The 27,326-nt window shown below is 36.1% G+C and overlaps 1 long non-coding RNA gene across 1 annotated transcript in view; it reads left to right on the top strand.

The window, feature by feature from the left end:
- The window catches only part of LOC111560505, a 1,125,299-nt gene that overhangs the window by 495,538 nt on the left and 602,435 nt on the right, over positions 1–27,326 (top strand). Inside the window, exon 4 of the long non-coding RNA XR_006598120.1 lies at positions 7,920–8,074. This is a non-coding gene — a long non-coding RNA (uncharacterized LOC111560505). The remainder of the gene's footprint in view (positions 1–7,919; positions 8,075–27,326) is intronic.

The following is a 27,326-nucleotide window of genomic DNA, read 5'->3' as shown; positions in this document are numbered from 1 at the left end:
CAGAGTGGCTAAAATGAACAAATCAGGAAACTATAGATGCTGGAGACAATGTGGAGAAATGGGAACCCTCTTGCACTGTTGGTGGGAATGCAAACTGGTGCAGCCGCTCTGGAAAACAGTGTGGAAGTTCCACAAAAAATTAAAAATAGATTTACCCTATGAGCCAGCAGTAGCACTGCTAAGAATTTACCCAAGGGATACAGGAGTGCTGATGCATAGGAGCACTTGTTCCCCAATGTTTATCACAGCACTTTCAACAATAGCCAAATTATGGAAGCACCCTAAATGTCCATCAACTACTGAATGGATAAAGAAGATGTGGTTTACGTATACAATGGGATACTACTTGGCAATGAGAAAGAATGAAATACGGTTATTTGTAGCAACGTGGATGGAACTGGAGAGTGTTGTGCTAAGTGAAATAAGTCAGGCAGAGAAAGACAGATACCATATGTTTTCACTCATCTGTGGATCCTGAGAAACTTCACAGAAGACCATGGGGGAGGGGAAGGGGGGGAAAAAGTTACAGAGAGGGAGGGAGGCAAACCACAAGAGACTCTTAAAAACTGAGAACAAACTGAGGGTTGATGGGGGGTGGGGGAGAGGGGCAAGTGGGTGATGGGCATTGAGGAGGACACCTGATGGGATGAGCACTGGGTGTTGTATGGAAACCAATTGGACAATAAATTTCATATTAAAAAAAGAAAGTACTGCAGGATCTCTTTTAATAAATGGGGTTTGGGAATTTGATTTTATCCAGTGCTTCAGGTGCAGAGGTTACAAAACCTACATTTGGGAATCTCTATTAGATGACACAACTGATTGTAACCATGGAAATTATGGTATCCATATTTAATTTTTTTTACTTCACTTTAGTAATTACTCTGTTATACTTAAAAATTAATAAAGAACAAGTTTTATTTTCATGTGTTAAAATGAGAGCATTTTTTTTTCTCTAGCAATTTACTTTCATCTAAAAATGACTAAATTACCTTCCTTTTGGTTATGTTCTATTTTTTTTAACACATTTGTTTTTCATGCCTAGTTTTTGTTCTCATTTTTCAGTTTTTGGTATCATAGGCCAGGTGTCATAGTAATGTACCATTCTGTCCATGACTGAATTAAATTGCTGCTTTAAATCCAGAAGGATCAGTCACGGTTATCTTCAAGCCCCAGCAGTAACATCAGTTCTCCTCCAAATGGACATGCATGCCAATATTAGGGTGAGGAGAGTTAATTACAGTTCATGCATTTTTATTAATATTTAAAGAAAAATTTTAATTTAACTGAAAATAATGTTTCTTCCTTAAGGACCTGTGTGTAAGTCTGTTAATAAGAGTATTAATTCATCTGAACATTAATATCACTTCACATACTTCTTTGAATTGGAAGTACATATGTGTAGTCTCTGAAGCAAACACAGAAAAACTTTTTTTAATATGTTAATTATTTCTGAGACTTTGATGATAGGTAAATTATCCAGAAGAGATAACTTTCTTCCTCTGTTTTCTTTAATGTCAAATTGCCTCCCAAGAGATAACATAAAAAGCATCCCTGAGTTTCATGAATAGTTTTATTACCTGTATAAGCCATTAATGAAAATTGGACATATTATAAGAGCATTTCTTAGCAAAATTGAGTACAGTGCTCTCAACAATATGGAGATCAGCAGAAGTAAAAATTGGGGACAAAACTTAGCATTTCAGAACTTTGCACAGAGAAACCATATTATATAAGAGAATGCTGAATTATATACTTCAGAGTGAATATTAAGTTCAAGCAAATGTTACATTTATTTTGTTGATGTTAAATTGGATTATATTTTCCCAAGGCAAATCAGTAAAGTTTGTCTAATGCCATTAATATGTTCCAGTCATGATTTAAATAAAAGCCTTGCCCATTAGCAGGGCATGAATAGTTCTGAGTGAGTGGTGTCAGTCTTGACAAATGCCTTGAAGATATTAGGCAAAGAGATAAGGTTATGTTACCAGTGGGAGACTCTGTGTTGTGTGAATGGAGGTCTTGGTCCTTGGATTCCCCATGAAAAGATTTATGTGGGGATCTGTGTTGGAATATAGGCAGTCAGAAGGAAAGTAGCAAGCACAAAGCAGTGTATTAAAACAAAATACCACTCTTAAGGTGGGAGAGCAGACAGGTTATGAAGGTGTAACTTGCTCTAGATTGTTTGGGTATTAAATATTAGCTATGTCTCTCCAGGCTGGGAGAAGCTGTGACCTACAATAGGATGGTCTCTAATGCAGGCTGCTTCCAATCATTTGGGGGACTCCTCCCACAGATTGCAAGGGGTAGTTCTTAACCCTACAAGGTTGTACCAGAACCAACATTGCAGCTTTTCTTTATGGGGAAGGAAGAGGGGGGTATAACTGCAATGCAACTATGTTATAATGAGTCTAGGGGTTACCCTGGGTCAGAGGTGGAAGAAGACAGCGACTGTTCTGTACAGTCACAAAGTCTTGGAAGCCACAGGTCAGGATGTTTTATGCCTCCCCTCCCCGCACCCTGCTTCCCTAACCCCTCAGCTTTTAATGTCTTTTAACATATAGCTTATTAATTACCATCCTTGCCTCCACCTCGTGTCTCTTTAATTCCCTTAAAGGACTTGGAACTCTGCCTTGGGGAGTTCTTCCACTGCTCATATCTGGCTTCTACCTAACAGTTATAGAGTGGATTTTGCAAAGTTTGGTTTTTCCACCTTTCTAAAAGCAATAATATTTGTGACAAAACCTTGAAGTAAATCACCTAATTTATCGTAAAAGTGAATTTGATTAGGAGGCTGGACTAAGATCCAAGGTTGTCTAACGAGAGGTATTATTATTAGGAAATGGGAGTCAAAAAGAGGTATGTGCACGTGTGTGCACGTGTGTGGGTCCTTGCGCATGCACAGGCACACGTGTTTGTAAAGCGCTTAGAGTGGTAGGCAATCTGTGTGTGTACTGTATTTCAGTGTCTGTTCTCTGTCTTTGCATAATTAAAATCTTATTTCTTGTTTAGTTCGCTAACAATTGACTAAACTGTTGTGGATTTGTTCAGCCTGATCAAACTCTCTATGGTCTACATACAACATGATTACTATGCCCATTTAATAATTTATTGTTGGAAAATGTAACTTAAGAGGAACAGCATGAAATCACAGCAAGGACACTATATGTATTCTTGATGGTTAGTAATTTTGAGCTCTGATGGTTTACATACATCTATCTCCATTTCAGAGATACCTGCCCAGGGATCCTGATTCTTTTATGTCATGCCCCGGCCCCCAGGCAGGCTTATGACCAAATGAGAAAGTGTTATTCTTTTTTTTTTTTTTTTTTTAATTTTTTTTTTTTCAAATTTTTATTTATTTTTGGGACAGAGAGAGACAGAGCATGAATGGGGGAGGGGCAGAGAGAGAGGGAGACACAGAATCGGAAGCAGGCTCCAGGCTCCGAGCCATCAGCCCAGAGCCTGATGCGGGGCTCGAACTCACAGACCGTGAGATCGTGACCTGGCTGAAGTCGGACGCTTAACCGACTGCGCCACCCAGGCGCCCCGAGAAAGTGTTATTCTTGAGTGTCCTCTTTTCTAGTTTTTTTTATATCACCCAGCTTTTATTAAGCTGAATCTTAATAGTAATAATCTTAATTTATGAATCTCATTTATTGCATGTTAATTTTCCCCAATTTTATTAAGCACTTTATTCACACTGAATATAATGTAACAAATAAGCCTGTCAATTAAATGTCAGTATACTCATGTTCATCGTGATAAAAATTTTATTTGTGTTTTTGTGCCCAGTCTCATCCTGCAAGAGAAGAGGAAACATTTATAACCCATTGCTCTATCTCTAGCATTTACCACAGTACCTGACACACCATATTAGCTTACTAAAGAATACTTTTAAAAATTAATCATTTTTAGAAAAAAAGCATTCAAACTTCCATTCACAGATTATGGTATTCTAGTTTAATTAGTTAACTGTACAGATTAAAATCAGACTACTAGGGTTTGAATCCAGGTACTTCTAGTTGTTTAACCTTGGGCAAATTACTTCACTAACTTTAGTTTTCTTGTTTTCTCCTCTATATAATAAGACTAATAACTGAATCTACTTCATAGGATTGTTTATATAAGAACTTTGCAATACATCCGGCCCAGAGAAATTGCTCAGTACATCTTAGCTGCTAATATCATTTAAAGTGAATTATTTTATAGATGATGAATCTCATTTATTGCATGTTAATTTTCCCCAATTCAACACATTTTCAATGGATAATCTTAACTTCAAATTTTGGGATCCCTTTGTCTCCTTACCAACTCTTACCTACCACAAAGAACCACCTGTAGGAGCAAATTGAAAGCCAACTAGCTTGTTTGGAAATATTGGTCAAAATGAATTGTTTGTAAACCTTCAACAAAAGCTATCTGAAATCAAGACAGGTTAGTATTAAGTGGTAAAATGCTGAGATGTAATTCATCTGTTAAGAATCAACTATATGCTCACTGGTGTGCTAGAAAAAGAAGGAAGTAATTACATTTATTGATTGCCTACTCTAAACTTCCTTGTGCTGCATACAACATACATCATCTAATTTAAGTCCTCACAATTATGCTGTGGAGTAGGTATTCTAATTTAAGGAACAGTGCCAGGATAATCCATGCTTTTTCCAAAGCTAAACCTCATTGTTAGGCACTGGGTAGAAGATTGAATGAATGAAGGAAGGGTTTTCAACAAAACTAATACCCACAGAATGATAGCATTAGGCCTCTGGTTTCCAAACATTGAACTCTAGCATGGGGACTCTAGTAAAATAAAAGTCCAGAATATAGAAAAGACACCGGTGAGTGTCTTCAGCCAGTTTGGTTGAAGTAGTTTTAGCGGATTTCATTCTCTCTGCCATTTCTCTCTGTCATTCATATTGTATAGACTCAGGTCTTCCTATTTTATACAATAAATTATAATACATTACTACCAAATATTCCTTGATATGGCCATTAGTAGCCTCTTTAATCCTGTGTTGTTTTGATATGTCCTCAATATTCTCTGAGTACTTCCCAACTTTTTGGTCTGTCAGGAATTTTCCAGACTCATACCTGCTCCAGCCCTGAAGTCAGTTGTTTCTTTAAAAAGTTCTGGTTTACTTTAGTGGAGAATGAATGTGAGTGCTAGGTGTGCTCATTAGTACTATCACAAACATATATAAGTTTGTACTTATATATACTTATATACATACTTATATATGTACATATATATAAGTACTATCACAAACATATATAAGTTTGTGATATATATATATATACATATATATATATGTATATATATATATACATATATATATGTATATATATATATATATATACATATATATATGTATATATATATATATATATATATGGCTTGAATTAGAAAAAAAGTACCATAATATATCACTTTAGGCCCTTTTAAAAGAAACATATTCAATACCTGATTGATGTATGTTTCATACAAATGCCCTGAATTTGCCATCTCAGTTCCTGTGACTTACTAAATGACCAGAAGTTTCAGCTGGTTTGTGATTGAATTTTTGCACTCAATTCTGATGGGATGTACTGAGCTCTAAATACAGTTGCCTTATCAGCAACCCTATAATTGGAGGTGCACCAAAAAGATTAATGTAGTCACATTTGTATTTCTTTGGCTCTAAAGGTAGGTCAGTTCATTCCCACCAAGGTCTGAAGACCTTTGAATTTAAAGAATCACATTTTCGTTTTCTTATACTTTCCTCCTCCTGTCACTGTACAACTATTACATATTTTAAATTGTATTAATGGAATTCTCAATATCTCTTATAACTTTCTCCACTTAGGCAGAACATTTAACATTATTGTGGTTATATGTCCCTATCCAGTCTTTGTTGTCTTATCTCCATTGCTTTATTAACTTCATTCATTCTGTCTAAAATGGTTTTCCCCTCTAGCTCTGTTGGTGATCTCTTATCTCTCTTTAAAGACCCATTTCTATAGAACTTTCTTGTCAACTACCCTTTTTCGGTAAGAGGAGACTTGCCTCTCTATTTCTGTAATCTATTGCTTATAAACGAAAAAAGAAACCACATTTTGCAATTTATTTTTCTTACTGGCTTGCATGACAATAACAATGCATGTTATTAGAGCAGAGTTTATGTGAGTTCACCTTTGCATCCTCCATAGCATCTAACACTGTTTAGAAAGAAAGGAAATAACCCCATTGAGCCACTTCAATGTGGCTGGAATTTGTTCGATAATGGTAGCAATTTGTTTTCTATAAAATCATTATTGCTACTGAGCTCTAAAGAAACATTGCATAGTTCTTTACCAGGGTAGTGGGGCCTAGACACGGGAAAATGAAACTGTTCCACATGTGAGTTTTGGTGGTGGTGTTTTCTAACATAGCATTTTTTACTAGGAATTCTGTAGGTAGCACTAAGTTTATTTGAGCACCCAGAAGGGTATAACATAAAGCAAATGTTTGGAAAAATATGTTGAATAGATAACTTAATTAATAGTAGCTGAGAAAAGTGAGCAGTGCTGAGAAATACACACACATATAAAGATAACCTCAAGATTCTAAAATTGCTCTGTATTAACAGATTTAACATGCATTGCTTCATAAAACTGATGAAAAGGTATCTATTAATTAGTTCTCCAGAGTAAAGAATCCTGACTTACAGAAATAATTTTTCCCTTTCTTTAGCTGTAGTAGATTTTCAGAATTAAAAATAACAATATAGGGAAAAAAGCTATCACCTAGCCTTTGATAAGTAAACATAGTCTATTTACATTTCTACCTGTACATGGAAAACTTGTTTTTATAAAGATTGAAAATTTTCCTGAAATAGTTTATAGTAAAACAGCAAATTTACTTCATTAATTTTACAGTATTCCATGATTTGTATCTTTGTTTTTAAAAAGACAGTTAAATTTAGCTGTGTTTTATTTATTTTTATTTTTTTTTAAAAAGTTTTTAGGATCTGTTGTTCATTCTCTTTCTTCTTTTTAAGTAAGCTCTGTACTTTATATGGGACTTGATCTCGTGACCCGAAGATCAAGAGTTGCATGCTCTACTGACTGAACTACCCCAAATTAACTGCATTTTAACATCATTCTTTTGCCTACTACTGAAAACTTGCCATTTACTCAGATTTTGCTATTATGTAAATGACACCTAAGTATATGATTTTGAAGTGATGTTAGAAAAGAATACATTTCAGATGGGCTATACTGCTGAACTAAAAAAACAGAGAAAAGAAAAATTCATAGGTCATTGAGTGCAACACAATAGTAAAACATTTAATTTACCGTGTAAATCTCTCTGGATTATTTTACACAATGGAAAATATGGTGTCTGTGTAGCTGCCTTGATTATTTCATGCAATAAAAGGAGTAGAGTATTTTTCTTTCAATACAGAACTGACAAGCTATGGGTCAAACCTCAGCAAACAAAATAAGATGTTGTTTCTATTTACTCTGAAGAGGAGAGTATTGAAAAATACTTTGTTTTTGTAGGGGAGGTACTGTGACAGCCTAGATCTTAGTGACTACTTACAATTTCTTTGTGGTGTTCAATAAAAGAGAAACGGAGAAATAAAATTGTCATTTTCTTGGAGTTCTATCTAAGCTTTCATTCCCATGGCCAATATAAAGTATGTTCATTGGGAACAGTCTTTGATTGGAATGAGATGCTTGGTCTGTTCACAGAAAGATGGATGACCTAAAGAGTTCTTGCTTTGCCAGCTCTGGGAGGAACAGCAGTGCATGTATGCCTATTTGTTCTTTGTTAAAACTTCAAGGAGATTTTCTTCCAGCAGTGTATGCTACTTTCTGTTGGAAGTTTTTAACAAGATCACAGTCCAGCTAAGTAAGCATCAGGATTCACACCTACTGTCCTTGAATTCATTTTCCAGTTATGGAAAACAACAATCAATGCGGAATATCAGAATGATCTGACAGTCATTGTACCACAAAGAGAGAAGATGCTGGCTAATCAAAGTTTAGTTCATCGTTTTCTCTGGGACTTTGGTACGCAACTCAGTTAAACATCCAGCCACAGGCAGAGAAGGTAAGAATATATCCTCACCATAAATATGTTTTATTATCCTTTTTGTTATAGCCCTTCTAGCTTTTCAATTCTATTTTCTCCCCTCATCTGCCACTTTCCCAAATTGACATTCAGTTTGTAAATCCTTCAGTAGACTCCTATCTTTCTTTAGATAAAATCCAAATGCCTATCCTTTCCGCCACATGGCCCTTAGTGTCTCATGGCCCTTTATGTTTGGTCTCTGTCCTCTCTCTTCCTCTCTCTCTCTCTCTCTTTTTTTTTTAACCTCTCCTTTTATCCTAGGATACCTAAAGTCAAGCCATAGCAAGTGTTCAGAATAGCCTGAACAGACCCTATTTTCTGATACCTCTAACACTTTTCTACATGGCCTCTCTCCCTAAATTGTAAATCTTTAGCTTTATAAACTTGGAGAACTCCTGTTAATCCTTGAACACACAGTTCTGATGTCATCCTCAATGTCACCTTCCTTTCTCTGTCCAGAACTGATTTCCTATGCCTCTATTTGTTGTAATTAATGAATTATTATTTGTTCTATCCATCTCTCTCCTCTGTAATCCCTAAGAACAGGAATTATGTTTTACCCATTTTTGTATCTTATGTATTATACCTAAGTGTAGTTCCTGGCACATATTAGATGCTCAATAAATATGACTGAATTGAAAACTGCCAAGCATTTCACCATACCTCCTGGGTGGCTATGTCTCTCCTAGTTAGGAAGCTATACTAAGAATCTGTTTATAGGAACACCTGGCTGGCTCAGTTGGTAGAGCATGCAACTCTTGATCTTGGGGTTGTGAGTTTGAGACACACGTTGGATGTAGACTTTTTTTATTTACTTAAATGTAAAATCTAAAAAAAAAAAAAATAGAATCTGTTTATAGAATTTAATTTTCTTTCAGTTCCAATCTTTTAATGGCCCATCATTATCTTTCATTTTCTTATAAATTATAGGAAGTACTTTACTTGTATGCAACTATAATTTCTCCCTGGTATAAGCTCAGATATTTTACAATGTGCCCTATTGAGATGAACCTGAATATGCGGAATTTTTAAAGTCCTTCAGTTACTACAATTGCTTCCCCAAGTCCATTTGGAACCCATGAAAATATTGTATGTGAAATACTTAAGGAGTAAAATATCTGAGCTATTGTGAAGTTTGGTATCTCACAAAGGAAGTAGTGTAGTATCTATTTTTTCTATATAATATTATTTTCAGAATTAATGCAATTTCAATGAATGTTTTATTCCTTGTAAAAATTGAGAGAATCAGTTTTTTGGTGATAGGTAACTAGTGACTTTGAGCATATAACAGATTACAAAAAAAAGCTTCTTCTCTTTAAAAAATGTACTTAAGGTAGATTTCATTCAAACTCATCAGCCAAGATTTATTATTTGCTCAGTAGTAAAGATCCCTAAGTAATCAATATTCATCAGAGAAAAAAAGTAGCATATAAGACATAGAAAAAGATAATTAGGACAAAACATAAATAATATGAATTAGGATCACAGACAATATATGTGGTCCAGGGCTTTCACCAATCTTAAATTCTGATTTGGAAAGTTATATATCAGAATTATTCTAGATAAATTGTGTAGTCTGCTAAATATATCTATGCCCATATTAACTATAACATGTGAGTTCAAGGTATTCTTAAGCTTTCATGTTTATCTTACTCATAGAAGAGTTCCTTGGGTAACTCTCATTTTTTATGTTCTATCAAGTTTTATATTTGGTTTACATGGTCACTATAGATGATATAGAACAAGTCATAAAGCGAAATACAGAAAAAAATTAAAAGCAGACACCCAAATTAGTTAAAAAAACCAAAACAAAGAAACCAAAACATGCAGTTTGTGGACTTTGTGTGTAGGCAGGGGCAAGCATGTTGACATAGAATGTGTTTTAGAAGTATCATTGCATATAACATGTAGTTTTTATTGATCTGTATTCTACTGAACCTGAGACACAAGCAAAGGGTTGATGTAGGTCAGCAAACACAACCAAAACATTAATTTCAAAACAGAGCATTTTGTAGCCCTTATAAACAAAGAGGTTAAAATAAAAGACTATTTTTGTGCTTAAATGAACAAAACCATGGGTATCTTTCATAAACAATGTTTCTTAAAGCATTTTCTTTAGAAAATTGTCCCATTAGGATAGATTATCTGCTAAAAAAATTCAATGGCCAGATTTTTGGAAATGATGCTGGAATTGTTTGCAAGTTATTCTAGTTTTGCTTGTAAAGTCTAAAAAAATTTAATTTAATCCCTCATTCAAAGAGTCACTCCATGATAGGGCCATTGCTTTCTAACAGGTCAATTTTTTTTTTTCTTATGAAAACAGTTTTGCTTTCTTGAATTCTCTCTTGCTGTGGTTTGAGTGCTTTTTGTTTTAACGAACAATCTGAAAACTGCAGTTAGTCATCTTTTCCTCTTAAGTATGTCGATTATATTCAGTGTCTTTAATTATCACTTTTGTGCCAATGACTATAAAATAAAAACTAAGAAGCATTTTCTAGATTTTAATGATATCAGTTTATTTCAGAAATAAATGGAGCGCTGGGCAAGCTCAAATTTAACATCTCTGTCTATGCCCTAATTCACTTCTACTGTTTTCTTAGCCCCTGCATTGCTTGTGTTGTTTTACAGTCTGAGCACAGAGGTACACTTAGAGAAGCATTTGGATGAAACATGGTAAGAAATAAATTGAAATACATTGAGCATCCCAATCCCAGGACACCCATATGAAACTCTGGAATGTAACCTTTGAAAAACTCTGATGACCTTGTGAATTGACCAGAAACATCAGAATAGGAGCTTATATTGTGTACATTCCAAATCCAAAAGATAGAGCCATCTTCTATTGTGAAACAATGGCCTTTGTTCATCAGTGTCTGTTATGGCAGATTCTTGAGTTTGATGAGGTGAGACTCTTTAATTTAATTCTGAATACAGCACATTGGATCCTAATGAGCCGGGTTTTCCCTGTTGCCTAATTCACTTTGTCTATAGTTAGATGCTTAGGGAGGCCACTAGAAGTCCATTAAATTAGAACGCAAAAAGAGAAGAAAAGAAAAAAGGCCCCATGTGACCTAAGAGAGATAACATACCTCACTATAGAATTATAGCCAGATTCTTGGCTTACTGAAAGTTAAAATGATAAAGAAGCAATAAGTATTTATTTACTATTTTTTTTTTAATTTTCGCTCTTTTTTTTAAAACTGGAGAATAATATCCATGTGACTAAAAAGAGAATTCTGTCCGTCTATCATTGCAACAATAACAAAAAATGTGTAACTGGGTTTTCACCAAATTTGAAGGTTAGTGTTAGAATGGCCTAAAAAAAGCTAGGCTGCATGATATACCAGTAGTTACGAGGATGGCAGAACAGCACATGTCACACAGGGTCTGGCATAGAGTAAGCACTCAGTTTCTACTCAGCAAGTGCAGCCAGCTACTTTACCATTTCCTTCATCATCATCATCCATATCATACATAGAGGTCACAAAGTCAACCTACCTAGATTCTTTACTTTGACTAACCATACATTTCCCTGACCCTCACCCCATCTTTTTTTTTTGAAGTTTTTCTAATGGGGAAAATATGTGAGTAAAATCTTACTTAAATTTTATGAAATAATTTTCACCTTTATTTGTACTTTTTCTATGAAAGGGGTCTCAGGGCAGGGTTACTTTGAAAGGACGTGGAGCCACTGGTATTCTTTCAATGCTTACTGCTCCCATTTCTAGCATCCTTAATAGCCCTACATGCATGTGTATTGCACATCATTTGCCAGAAAAAAATATTCTGATTTTGGTTTATTTCCCATTGTTATGTGTGGGAATAAAGAAATCCCTTGCCCAGATCCACAGCACACTTATGTGTGTTAATTTGTGTGTGTCATAGTGAACTCATGGCTCAGATATGTGAGGTAACATGATTGGTGCTGATGCAAAAAGTAATTCGTAACCTTTATCAACATCTTTATTTCTTTTTAACCATAGAATAAAAGGTTCCACTTAAGCCATCAGGCTTTTGCAGGACCCCTCCTTTAGGACCTGAGTTACAACATTTGCTTAATCCTGTGGTAGAACATATAAAAATCTAGCCATCTTCTCTAACCTGGCCCTCCCAGCCCCTCATTATATTTCAGAAATGTTCCCTATATTCTTGTATGTTTCCTTTTCCCTTCTACCATAATTTCCACTTAAAATATTTATAGAAACTCTGGTTTTATAATTTATGGAAGATGACAGCATCTGTTTTTTTTTTTTTTTTTTTTTTTTTTTTTATTTTTGTGACAGAGAGAGACAGAGCATGAACGGGGGAGGGGCAGAGAGAGAGGGAGACACAGAATCGGAAACAGGCTCCAGGCTCCGAGCCATCAGCCCAGAGCCTGACGCGGGGCTCGAACTCACGGACCGCGAGATCGGGGCTCGAACTCACGGACCGCAAGATCGTGACCTGGCTGAAGTCGGACGCTTAACCGACTGCGCCACCCAGGCGCCCCAGCATCTGTTTTTTTGATAGCCGTGTTTTATTTTTCCACGTGCCCAAATATATACAGTAAGCAAATGCCCTCTTCCTCTTCCCCTTGACTTTAGAATTAAGCCACATGACATTTGCCTTACAACTGACTGTATTTTATTGTTGCTGTAATAATTTCTTGTAATAATTTCATAATTAAAATTTCAATGATTTTCATAATTCTAACAGTTCATTACCTAGAAAATCGAACACTGCTGATTCCAAAAACATCACAAAGGTGTAATAACAACTTGGTATCATAAAAATGATTATAAGTTAATAAAGTCTGTAGAACATAAATAGGGAACTATTGGGAAGAGAGAAACTGATGGAATGGAAATTGTATGCAGGAACCAGTTGTAATTAAGAGCTACTTTAAAGATAGCCAATTAGGTAAGAGATCTTTCCATCTGAGAGTAGAAGCTAAAGCATTTATAAACTTTCTCATCAACTAAAAGTGGAAAGGCCATTATAGCAATGAGAAAGAAACACACTTTTAGAAGTGATTAAGGATCAGTATGTAGAAGACAGAAATGGTTAAGGTTAATTACTTTGATAATACCAAGCAACAAGCCCAAAGCTTTTTAACCCTGTAGTACTGCTATCTTTGAACTTTGTAGTTTGTAGTTGCAGGAACACATTCATGAATCTGATGAATACATTCATGCTCTCCTTAGTTTATCTTCCTATTCCTTTGCTTATTTATTTGTATCCATTTGCTATTTGGGCACTTGATATTTTATTTCTGCAGTTTCTTTTGAGATACAGCTCTCAGGCATACCTACAAGAAAACACAGCATGCTAAATTTGGCATCGAAGAGCTATTCTTATCCATCTGTTTGCTTTCAAGTGGTAGATGTTTAAGATACTGCAACTAATTTCTAACATTTTGAAAATGAAATCTTCTAATTATGCTACTAGTTATATTAGTATACTGCATATGTTTGTATGTTGTTTTAGCAAAGTTTTCAAATTGATTGTCTCACTTGATCTTCATAAGATCCCTTTGGGTAAGCAGAACAGGTGTTGTTATCATTGTTTGACACAAAAATAAGGTACAAAAAGGGAAAGTGTCTTGCCTGAAAATTCATAGCAAATTACTTATTGGGAGGGCTCTAATTAGATTTTACATGTTCTCTGTTTTATTCCGTATCTTTAACATACCATTCTGTCATAAATTTTTTCACGCTATATTAATAGTTTCAACCATTTATTTTATTCAGAAGAATTTATAGAAAATTAAGCATGTAGACACACATTCCATTATCAAACATTCATAATAAACATTTTATAAATAACTTTACCACCAAAACTTATTTTCTTAAATATTCCAGAACTTCAGCATTTATGTATGATGTATGTATGTATGTATGTATGATGTATGTATGTATGGCACTATGTTCATTTTTATCAAGCTGTCTTCCAGTGTATGAACTTCAAAAGAGCAGGGCCTGTGCTTTATTTCCTCTTCTAGTACATTGTACATATATTTATGACTTCTAATCCATGGAAGATTATTTTCCACTATAGTCTATTTTATATTTATTTTATTTTAAACTCATAAAATGCTTCAACAATCAATCATTGAGGAACCATTGCATGAAATATGAGTAATAAGCCCTAATTCCAAGTGGGAAATATGAATTTGAAGGATTAAAAAAATAATATCAGTATCCCTGGGTGGTTCAGTCGGTTAAGCATCTGACTTCGGCTCAGGTCATGATCTCACGGTTTCATAAATTCGAGCCCGGAGTTGGGCTCTGTGCTGACAGTGCGGAGCTTGCTTGGGATCCTCTCTCTCTCTCCTTCTCTCTCTGCTCCTCCCCACTCTCTCTCTATCAAAATAAATAAATAAAAACTTTAAAAAAATATAATAACACTCACTTAGCATCTACTATGAGTTAAGCACTGTTTTAAGCAGTTTATAAAAGAGACTGCATAGTTGCTGTATTAAGTACTAAATTTCCTTCTAGCCAGATTAAAAAAGAAGAGACAGAGAAAGAGAAAGGGAGGGAGAGGGAGGAATAAAAGAAGGGAGAGAGAAAGAAAGAGAATGAAATGTTGGTATGTGTCATAATTTAAATCTTATCATGTACCAATTAATCATATTCAGAGATTTACTTGTGTTAATTCATGTTATTGTCATAACAGCCCTTTTGGGTAAGTTTTATTGAAGACCTTATTTTAAGTATAGGAGGAACCAGACACAGAATGGTCAAGTAACTTGCTCAGGGATACATAGCCAAAAGTGTCAACACTTTTTCAACATGAACCGGGATTCTGATCCATGAATGGGGCTTCAGAGACCACAGGTTTAACTATTTAGGCATGTTGTCTCTGTACTGGAAAACTCTCCTTATCAGAAAGTAGAAAACCAATTCCTCAGGATACAGTTTTTTTGTGGCACTAAGTGCTTATCCATATATCAAGTGGGACCTTGGATAAACAAGCAGGCCAAATTCTCAGTAACAGTTTGAGTGCAGAAAGAATATTTCATGACTGTTCATTAAAGTCATTAGGAGAATCTGAAGTCAAAATCCAAAGAAGGAAAGAAAATTGTTTCAAGTGCTCTCTATGGTTAATCAGAAAAAAGTAAAAGGGATAAGAACTTGGCTTCTAATACCTCTGCTTTGAGCCACTGAGTTTGAAAAACAAAAAAAAAACATATGTTGATGGCGTTTGTGAGACTAGAAGCCATCATGCAATCTTGGTTTCCTGACTCTGAACCCTTAACAGAGTCATCATTTATTGTTGATATTTGGTATGGACTCAGGTTAAATTTGACTCCTAATCTTGCTTTGCAGCAAGTATAGAGTAGCCTGCAGAAGGAGTTAGGAATCATTTTACTGTTCCAGAATACATCACCTCTGACTCTAGGTTTGCTTGTCTGTATCCAATAATTTTCCCACCTCAGTGAATTGGCAGGCTGAGCATCCGTGTGTGGGGAGGTCACATAAAGCAGCTAATCAAGAACACCTTGACATTCCTCTCAGCCTGATGGAACTGTAGACTGATTTCTTCCTGACTATAGACCCTTGACCTCCCTTTTCTTAGAGCATTTACTTTAGAAAACTTGTAATTTGTAAATTCTTTCCCTGCTGCTTTGATATGTCAATCTTCTACAACCCAGGAATGTCTCAAGGACCTAGGGCCATCTCTAAGAAATGCAATCATCAGGAAAAGTGTCCCTGTCTCCCAGTCTCTGTGGGAGAGTAGGAGCATAATTCCAATAAGCACCAGTTAACAAACATGGGTGACCTAATCACATTGACCGTTCTTGCCCCCAGTGTCCTTCAGAACTTTTCCACTAGCTCACCCCAGCAACTTAAAGACTTTCCTGCCTTGGGATCCTAGGCGGCTCAGTAGGTTGAGCATCTGACTCTTAATTTCAGCTCAGGTCATTATCCCAGGGTTGTAGGATCTAGCCCCACCACAGGCTCTAAGATGAGTGTGGAGCCTGCTTGAGATATTCTCTCTCAATATCTCCCTCTCCCTTCCTCCCTTCCCTCCCTCCCTCCCCCTCTCTCTCTCTCCTTCCCTCACCCCGCTCTGCCCCTCTGCCCCTCTCCCCTGCTCATACACACACACACACACACACACACACACACACACTCTCTCTCTCTCTCTCTCTCTCTCTCTCTCTCTCTAAAATAAAAATAAATAAATAAAAACAGAAACTCTCCTGCCTTTTGTTTCAGATTTGAGTTCAGTCTCTCTTCCTTATTGCAGTAGTCCTGAGGAAACTCTTCTCTGTCCATTTAACTCCATCTGGTACAACTATTTTTTGACATTGCTCAGTTCCATTTGAAGCTGTGGAGGTTGTTTTCTTCATTTTCCAGGAGGAAAGACTTCGTAGGAGTTGTAGCTCAGACAGAGAAAGGTCTTCTATGTCCACCTTGTGGGGGCTGGGCCACCACAGGGTATTTCAGTGAGTGCTTCCTGAAAACCTAAGAATTGAAGAAAACTGGTTTTTGTTTGTTTGTTTGTTTGTTTACCCACAGGAAATGTTACAAATGAAGTTGGGCTTTAAGACATTTTACAAACATTTTGAAAATTTTTCACATTTAATTGTGTCTTAAAAGGATACATCCCTTCAGACCACATTATACTGATGGTGGGTGTGAGACTAGAGCTATATTATTCTGTGGCATTTGTTTTTAAAAGACATTCCATGGGCACCTGGGTAGCTCAGTCGGTTAAGCGTCTGACTTGGGCTCAGGTCATGATCTCATGGCTTGTGAGTTCAAGTCCCACATCGGGCTCTGTGCTGACAGCTCAGACCCTGGAGCCTGCTTCGGATTCTATGTCTCCCCCTCTCTCTGCCCCTTACCCCGCTCATGCTCTCTCTCTCTCTCAAAAATAAACATTAAAAATTTATAAATAAATAAATAAATAAATAAATAAATAAATGGCATTCCATGATATTATTAGGAAAAAAAATTTGTCCTTACTTGAGTTAAATCTTACTATATCCTTTATTGTGATTCAAGTGAGGAACAATACAAAACGATGTTAGGATTATTTTCTCAGTCTTCAAAATCTCATACCCTAAATACAAAATGATAATAGTTAATTGCCAAAATTATCATTATGTCATATAACCTTCTCTCCTTAACTGATTACAAGTTTTGTTTTATCACTATTTTTTTACCATGATTATTATTATTACATTTTATTACTGACCAACATTCCATGTCTATTTTTTAAAATACAGATTCAAATGCTTAAAAATTACTTGATTTAAAGGGAAAATAAAACTTATAAAGCTACTTTCTATGGTCTAGCACATTAGGCACGGAAAGAAAAATATTAAATAATGTAAACTATTTCTAGATAACATTATAAAGTAAGATAATTTCACAATATAGGAAACTATATCCTCGTGGCAAGAATCATTTAGATAAATGTCCAGTGTCTTTATGTGCTTTCTGCCCTGGCCTCTAGTTCCAAAGATTTATCTTTATTACTCCACGTAGAGCCTCTGACCACTTTTTCTTGATGCAGGATTGCTGATCTCACCATCACCAGATACTTTTCACATCACAGACTGCCTTCTTCTTAGGTTCTTTGGTTATGAAACTGTCCTGCCACCTGACCCATGTGAACCACTCAAAGTTGGTTACCCTGCTTTACCAACTTCTATTCTTTCGTTATCTCTGGACAAATGTAAGCAATATTAGTAAGATAGTATTCCACACAGTGCAGTAAGATGGTGTTAAACCAGGAGTAACTAGAAAGGGGAAAATGTGGAGGATGGGTTATTGAGAAGAAGAAAAAGGAGACATTTTGTACTCTCTCCCAGCACCTCCTGGTTGTGTAATGTGATTAAATTTTCTCCTGCTGATTTAGTGGCTGCATAGACTTCTGCTGTTACTTATGTAACCATAATATTTGTTGCTGGGCTTTTAGACTTTTCTAAAATCTAATTTTTTAATATGGCATGGATAGAATCATTGCTAAACTTTTCCTTAATTTTCCTTAAAATACATAAAAATATATAAAACCAATATATAAATGAAACCAAGTGTACATTATATCTGAGGGTCTTATTTTCATACAGTCCTAGAGAAATTTTGACCAGTCTCACATCAGTGTATTAGAATCAACCATGTGAAATGGTCAAATATATTTAACCATTAAAAATTGCATAAAAACATGGTTCCATCTAATGTGTATCATTGTGCACAAAATAACACTGAGTAATATACTTTGCCCATTTTTGTCTAGGTTGTTTATACTTGTTTATTTGTAAAAGTTCTTTGGAAAGTTCATTCCCACACTAAATCACATAAATATTTGCCCCTTTTAAAAATTAGTGTCTGATTCATAATCACAAATATAATTCTTTAGATTTTTTATAATGCATTTTGAGGTATGGTGTGTGGTACCTTATTATTATTATTTTTTATTTTGTATAGTTACTACAGTAAGATTTATATACTAATTCTTTTCCCACTAAATTTAAATGCCATGTGTACTTTATGTAAAATTGTTAACTATATTATGGTTTCTCTTCTGAATATAGAGCTTAAAAGATTCTGGAAGAAGGTTGAGACCTCTCAATGTTAATTTCAAGTTTTTGCAGAGAATAGAAAGTCATTTGGTTGAAATAAGGCACATGGGCTAGTTAATACTCTGTTTGAATTGGTTAATTTTCACCCAGGAAGTACTACTCTTCATGCCCCTAAGGAATTTGGAAAACAAGGAAAAGGCAAAATAATACAACTAGCAGTTTCAAGAAACAACTGAAAACTGTTCTTTCTTTCGGCTTCTTTCTGTTTAAATTTTAGTGTTTTCCAGAGTCTGACTCATTTCTTTACCATTTTATGTCATGTAACACTGGGTAAGCTGCCACCTTATTTTTTTTTAAATAGAAAACTGATATGAGTAATTTTTTACAGGAATAAAAGTTAAAATATTTTTAAAAATAGTTTTATGAGAACTGTAGAGGTGGAATGAAGTTGTACAAAGATACTTCAACTAGTCCGTGAGTCATTTTATATTTTATTTACATTCAAGGGAGGAAGTGAAAAGCACCAGTGTTCAGTCAGGAAAATGAAGATTTAATACTGATCCAGAATTTTCTTCCTTTCAACCATGAACATTACAGAACTGGACTTCTGTGCATTTTTACAAGTTAGAGCAATGTAGCTCACCTAGCAAGTCCACCAAAATTTCTTTAGTAATATATTGACTTATGAGGATAGTAACTACATTTTTTGATGATATTTCAATGGTGATTTTATAATTTACAGATCATTTTAGTTGTCAAAAATTTTTTTAAATCAACTATGACATAATTCTTCAAGCATTTGGCAGACTGCTGTCAAGATCATTGGGCTAGAAACAGGTCCCGTAGTTGGTGGGGCCACAAAGAAACAAGTTATGTTTTCTGAGAAGAATTATTTAGAATTTCTTTTTTTAATGTTAAGGTACAAACACAAGAGAGTCATTGTATTTGTACCAGTGCAACCTGTCTTTTTCTCAATTTACTGAACAGGCCCCAAAGACATCAATTTGGAAAAAAAAAGCTGCTAAAGAGGACATATAATAAATAATGTTGTCAGAGAGAAAGTAGAGATAAATGCTCTGCACCAGGAGTGGGTAAACTGTTTCTGTAAAGGACTAAACAGTAAATATTTTAGGATTTTTGGGTCATGTGGTCTCTATCACAACAACCCTATTCTGTCACGGTAGTGTGAAAGTAGTCAGAGACAATACCAAATGAATGACTGAAGTTGTGTTCCCATAAAACTTGAGTTATGGATGCAAAAATTTGAATTTCCAGAGATTTTCACTTGTCACATCTTTTGATTTTTTTTTTTTAATTTTTTTTCAACGTTTATTTATTTTAGGGACAGAGAGAGACAGAGCATGAACGGGGGAGGGGCAGAGAGAGAGGGAGACACAGAATCGGAAACAGGCTCCAGGCTCTGAGCCATCAGCCCAGAGCCCGACGCGGGGCTCGAACTCACGGACCGCGAGATCGTGACCTGGCTGAAGTCAGACGCTTAACTGACTGTGCCACCCAGGCGCCCCTCTTTTGATTTTTTTTTTAACCATTTAAAAAGAAGTCTTAGCTTGGAGGCCATATAAAAAACAGCTGCAACCAGATTTGGCCTGTGAGTACTAGTTTGCTGACCCCGGGTCTACACAATAAAATTAGAGGAGAGTTTCAGGTAAACGGAGTGGAATTCTGCAAGGTAGAACCATTGAGCCACTTTCAGTCTACCAGGGAGCAATCTCAGGTATTTAAATTTTGAATTTTAAGCATCAAGCATCTGAAGTAAGTGGAAATTTCATTGAAAGGAAGCAAAATAGAAGGGAAACACTGAATCATATGAGTGATTTGCTATAATTAAGAAATGACAAGAACAATTATATCCTTTATCAAGTGAAGCAGGAATCAATACACATGTCCCTAAATCTAAGATTATCTATCTGTATAAAGGCATGTGGTTAAATAAGTTAATTATCTGGTTTACTCAAGTAAATCTCACTTTATTGCATTGATCTGGGGAATTGGGGCTATGGAGTTTTTACCCTTCTCCATTTCACTTTGCACATATTGAAAATTAATGACTTCATTTGTTTCTATACTTAAAAAAACAAGGTAGTGCTAGAACTTCATTGTAACTATCTTTCATAAAAGAGAAAAAAATAGTTGCAATATATTGATTCAACAAAGATTTAGTCTACTTTGTGCTGTGTGTTGTACTCAGCAGTAGGATTAGAATGATAACACTGGTGGAGCACCTGGAGGGTTCAGTAGGTTAGGCATCTGACTTTGGCTCAGGTTATGATCTCACAGTTCATGGGTTCAAGCCCTACATAGGACTCTGTGCTAACAACTCAGAGCCTGGAGCCTGCTTCAGATTCTGTGTCTCCCTCTCTCTCTCTCTCTCTGTCCCTTCCCTGATCATGCTTTCTCTCTCTCTCTCTCTCAAAATAAATAAACATTAAAAATATGATAACACCGGTGGCAAGAATTTTTATTTGATCTGTGTCAAGACAGACATTAATGAAAGTGACCACAATAAAATTATTTTGAACTTCAGAAAAGACATTAAATAAGAGAGTTCACTTGGACATCATTGTAGTTGTTAGATTAGCTAATATGATGAACTTACTGAGATGCACAACATGCATTTTATAATACTTATATGACATTGATGAACTAATGAAATAAATTGAAAAATGCAAATTATTCTACATACTTGGAGTGTGGGAACAATTTGCTTACTCAGTTATAAATAGAAGGATATTCCACTAACATCCTTCTGGACAAATAAATGTTGTATTGAAGGGGCTGTGACTGGTTCCCATAAAAATGCATTAAAATTTCAGTGCCTGCTTGGGACATGTTTCAATCTGCCCTGCAATATTTCAGGAGGTCATAAAAAGAAACTTTTTGAAATATGATATAGAAAGCAACATATAATCAAAAATAAGCTCAGGGCATTGGCCATTGAAATAAAAATGAGTAAGGAAGAGGATCAAAATCGAAAATTATCAGTTGGCTTTCTCTAGGAGGAAATTTGTGAAATCATATTTGTGTTTAAACCCATGTTTAATATTAAGATAATTTTCAAGGAGGAGAGAAATGTCCTAGCACCATAATTTCTAGTACATGCTCCAGGGAAAATTTATCATTAAATAACTTGAGCTCATTTTCCCACTTGCTCATTACATGAAGTTCTTAAAAGACCTCCTCCTTCCCCTTGGAAAATTCCCTCAAACTGGAACTCATTTCCTGTAGGCCCCAACTATTCAGTCTCCCCAATCTGCATACCCACCCATCAACCCCAATGCGCAACAGTATACTGGGAAGAAAAGGAGGCAATTAAAATACCAGGACATTTTATATGATTTAGAACTGAAGAGGATATTGAAGATTATCTTGTCAGTGTCTTCCTAATGTGACTGATTATCAGAATAGCTACTGAGCGTTTCCAACATATGTGTTCTTAGATCCCAGCTCAGATCTACCGAGTAACAATGTGCATGTATAAGAATTAAAACCTGTATTTTATAACATACTTCCCTGGCCATTATGAGGATTAGCCAGGTTTGGGAATCATTGCTACAACAAAGTTATAACCCAGGTTAAGTTGATTAGCTCACATCTAGAGGAAAAGGGTGAGGAGGAGAGCTGCCCTAAAGAGAAGCTATCCTTTGATGGGGCTTGAAACCTAAGTAAGATTTCAGTAGGAGAATGTGAGCACTGCATGGACTGCTGGGATTGACAGAGCACTTGGAGTGTGCCAAGCATCGTGCAGAGCACATGCACATTTTATTTAAGATTCACCAAACAATATTGAGTTAAGTACTATTTTCATCCACACTTTTCTGATACTGAGGGTCAGTGACTTGATCTAGGGGACAGAGTTTGTTGCTGGTAGCAAGCAACAAACTCAAGGCTGATTTGGTGAAGCAGTTATGCTACAGACTTTAGGGGCAACTTAAGTCTGCCTTCACTTGTTTGTCCCTCATTCTCCCAGGGAGAAGTGGCAAGGACACAGAGGCCAACATCGGGAATTGGGGGTGGCAGGAGCAAGCAAATTGTAAAACTCTTATTCTCTACCCTCTCTATGGCTTTATCCACACCCTTGTCTCCTAGGAGTTATTTCATGGTGCTAATTTTGCCTCTCTCCCAGTTAGGCAGCGCATGACTGATAGAGCCAAGTACCCACTGTCCTAAGCTTGCCCTAAGCAAGCCAGGTAAGGCCAGGGTGTGAGCAGGAGAGAGAGCATGTGTTTTTCAAACTTCTTTAACAGGGTCCTCAAGCAAGAACATTTGGAGACCATCACCACAGTCTAGGCAGAGATGATTTTCCTGATTTATAGGGCAACAACACAAAAGAGAGGTTGGAGAAAGCCTAATAGTAATAAAAAGAGAGTGCTTGGTTTGAATGTCCCCTCTATGTACATCCCTTGGAGGTCTGTGACTGCAGCTGACTCTAAACCTAAAGACCATTATTGTGAGGGGAAAAAAATGGCATAAATTGTACTTAGCCTGAAAGCTTCTACATTTCTGTTTAAAGCTAAAAATAGAATGAGCAAAAATGATAAATTAGTATATGGTAATAAATTACAGATAAATATGAGAATGAAGCTAATTTAAGAACAAGAGGTTAGTCAAAATCAGCTGCTTTATTAAATTGGCAAGAATATAGAGGCGCTTATAAAAACAACTCTTTTTTTACAAGTAGTTTCCTAGAATTAGATTTTCTTATTCTGAAAGATGGTTTCTGTTTCAGTAGTAAAGCTCAATTAGTGTGTTTGTGTGGGGGGAGGGTTGAGGGGATTTTTTTTTCCATGAGGAAAGAACTCTAATGTTGTTTTCTGCTTGCTTTGTTCATTTATTTTTGATGTTCAAAACTAATTTCTTCCTCAACAGGCAATCTTCGGTTGGAATATCCCTGTTGACCTCTGTCTTCAGTTCTGTGTTAAAATGTTTGTGTGCCATTTTTTTAAGTTCACAAGTCTAATTTTCTCCCCAGAGGGTGTTCACAGTTTCTTCAAAGACTTCAGTGCTTATCTGTTGTTTGAGGTTTTCTTTAACAGGGCTCACACATTTTGCCTTCAAGGTCTCCCCTGGTCAGCTCAATGTGGAAAAGGAGACCCTGAGTAAGGTTGCTCTGAACTGACTGCTGTTAATTAGGGATGTTAGAACACAGTGCATTTCAGTCTGCTGTTTTCACTTCTGATAGTTTACCCAAAATCTAAATTGAAGCAGCAGGTATCTGATCTGAAAATAAATATTTTTCCTCTTTTTTATCTCAACCTCTTTAACTCAGAGATGATAGCACCAAAAATACATTTTTTTTTTTTTTAAAGCAGATTCTGGAATGTTACGAGCTGTGATAGGACTCTGCTGAATGAGATCAGAGAAGCACAGATCCTCATTAAGAGAGGCTTAATTTTCCAGATTTGTATTCCTGGAACAATTTTAGTGCAATTCTGTATAGCTCAGACTCCAATAATGTCCTTTATATGTTATGGATGATTAAAAAGGTCGATTATAAAAACAAAATAAAAATTAAAAAACAAAACACAGAGACCTCTAATACTCTGCACACATGTGAGACATCAACCCCGCCCTCTCGAGGGCATGTACCCTCACAGCTCAGGCCTACTCTCGGCCTTATATATTTCACGACCAGTCTTACCATGCCCATTTTTCCTACTTGTGTGGGGCCCCCATGTTATCTCTTGTCCAACAGACTCTAATCCCTGGAGAGCTCTGTGCAACGGCTTGAAACACTCTCACTGTGCTTTTGGAAGTCATTTCCTATCTTTTCCTCTTCTGTGTAATTCCCTCACTTTCTTGCTTTGCTCTCTTGAAACCTATGTTTCTTCTGAGACCCTGCTTCCTTATATTACTCGTAAGTGGTGGATGTTTCTCTCTGCCTCGCTCGTACCTCTACACTCAAAGGTGGGAAGGTTTTTTCTTTGCTTCTCTTTGCAACTTCTGATGATTCTTCCTCCTTTGTCCCTAAAAGTCATTTGCATGAAACACATCATCAAACTTTACTGCTATCATCATGCCTTGTTACATCTATTTACCCTCACCTGTCTTCCTCCTCAGTTTTAGTCACTCCTCTTCATTTCTTAAAGATTTTGACTAATGACTCCATGTTACTCTCACTTACGCTACCCAGGTCATCATTGTGAAGATTTCAAAATCAATATAGATGTCCTTCGAGGACCCTAGCCTCCCATCTGAGATTTTCTGTTTCTGTGAAATGGTCATCCCCTCTTCCTCAGACACTCATTTTCATGCCATGTTGTAGACATTGTCATTAACAATAACTGTTTGCCCTCTATAATTCCATTGTCAAACACCCCATTCTCTGACAACACTGTTCTGTTTTCCAGTTCATTACCTCTAGTAGCCCAAATGTAGGTCCTCCTCTGTTTCTTATTTATCCAGCATAAACTACACGGCTTACAGTTATTGCAATTCCCTCCTTGCTTCCATCTCTCCTTGCTTGACAATCTTGCTTTGTGCTCTTCTTTTCAGTAAACCACCAACCTTTGTTAAATAAAACTTCCTACCCTGCATGCACTCATGCAGTTGAATGTGACTGGAAACACTGCCACCATTATGTACACACATATGTGCTCATTGGTTTACATGCATGATTTTAGGTTCATGATTGGTATGAGCCCTACCTCATACCATATTGTGCTGTGTTTCCCTGGTGCAATTAATCTCCTGCCCTTAAACAAGAAGATTTTTCACTTGCACAGACCTCTAAAATCATTCCACCATCCTCACTTTCAGCTGATGGGCTTGATCTCCATGTTAAGAAGAAATAGAGACAGAAGATTACTCGCACCACTAATACCCACCTATGTGCACTGATTCTGTCTTCCCTCTTTGTGATGGATGACCTCTTCATGTTCCTCCCTCAGGTTGGCTCTGCATTTGTGTATAATATGCCATCCCTTGCAATCTACATAAAGATGTTGCTCTAGAATTTTGTCTTTTCTTTCCTGTAACTTCATTTTACCCCTTTCTGTTGGATTTCTCTCATTGTTATCCAAGTGCTGTTTTGTTCTACCAGCTATAGCAATAGCATCAACAAAATAAAATACAAATTTCTCTTGAATGTTCTCTTCCCCCCACTTAACTTTTTCCTCTAAAATACTGATTCCTTTGAAGAGTCTTCTAGAAATCTTCTCTAATTCCTCTTCTAGCATTGTTTCTTGAACAACTCCAATCAGAATTTTTTCTTCTATCTTCACTAAAACTATTCTGATCAAGTTTACCAGTACCTTTAACGAAGTTTCTATAGTAATTATGAATTATCAAATCTCATCTTGAAATTTCTGCATTATTTGACATGGTTGATCATTTTATTCCCACTTGATTGCTAGAATACTTCACCAGGTGTTTTTCTTATTTTCTTTTGCTAGTTTGACTTCCTCTTCCTGATCTTTTAACATGACTAAGGGCTCGGTCTTTGGACCACCTCTCCTTTCCATTTCCATTTGCTTACTTCCAGTGTCAGGATTTTAAATACCACATACACACTGATCACTCCAAAATTTGTATCTTTCAAGCCATCACTCTTACATCCAAAACTAAACTTTTGACATTATGAACTTTGTCACCACCATCTAATTGTAGAATATTTTTATCACCCCAGAAAGAAACCCTATACTCTTAGCAATTATTCCCTATGTTCCCCCTTTCCTTGCCCCTGGCAACTACTAATATACCTATTGTCCCTCTGGATTTTCTTACACTAAACATTTTTTCACATAAGTGTGATTACATCGTGTGTGGCCTTTTGTGTGTGGCTTCTTTCACTTAGCATAATGTTTTCAAGGTTCATCCATGTTGTATCAGTACTGTATTCCTTTCTCCTGGTTAAATTGTACACCTTGTATGAACTCACAGTGTGCTCCAGCTTAATGGCAATTCAGTCTTTTTAGTTGCTAATCCTATGGGCTCTATTTTGAAAATATACCCCAAGTTTCACCACATTTATCTGCCTTTAGGGGTCAAGTGAGTAAAATTTCTTTATTTTTGTAAATGGTCTTTTTACATCTGTTCTTGGCCCCGGTCATGTATTCTTCATATAGAATCGGGAGTAATTGTTTTTTTCCTTTTCTTTTCTTTTCTTTTCTTTTCTTTTCTTTTCTTTTCTTTTCTTTTCTTTTCTTTTCTTTTTCTTTTCCTTTCTCCTTCCTTCCTTCCTTCCTTCCTTCCTTCCTTCCTTCCTTCCTTCCTTCCTTCCTTCCTTCCTTTTCCCTTCCTCTTCCCTTCCTCTCTCTTTCTTTCTCTCTCTCTCTCTCCCCCCCTTTCTTTCCTCTCTCTCTTTCTTCCCCTACCTTCCTCTCTTCTTCTTTTGTTCCTTTCTTGTCAAATTAGAATGCTAGGTCATTCCTATCCTAATGGCTCTGTATTTCATAATAAATACATTTCGTAGTGAATCCAAAGCTAATTTTTAATATATTTTTAAAGTTTATTTATTTTGACAGAGAGACAGAGATGAGCGGGAGAAGGGCAGACAGCGAGGCAGAGAAAGAATCCCAAGCAGGTTCAGCACTGTCAGCACGAAGCCCAATGAGGGGCTCGAACTCATGAAGCATGAGATCATGACCTGAGCCAAAACTAAGAGTCTGACATTTAACTGACTGAGCCACCCAGGCACCCCTGAAATGAAAACAAATTTAATGGAACTCCATAAGGCTGTACATAATCCTTACA

This window comes from Felis catus, chromosome B2, assembly GCF_018350175.1.
Source record: "Felis catus isolate Fca126 chromosome B2, F.catus_Fca126_mat1.0, whole genome shotgun sequence".
Classification (NCBI taxonomy): Eukaryota; Metazoa; Chordata; class Mammalia; order Carnivora; family Felidae; genus Felis; species Felis catus.
The sequence above is the reverse complement of the archived record's forward strand: the minus strand, read 5'-3'. Positions and strand labels throughout refer to the sequence as shown.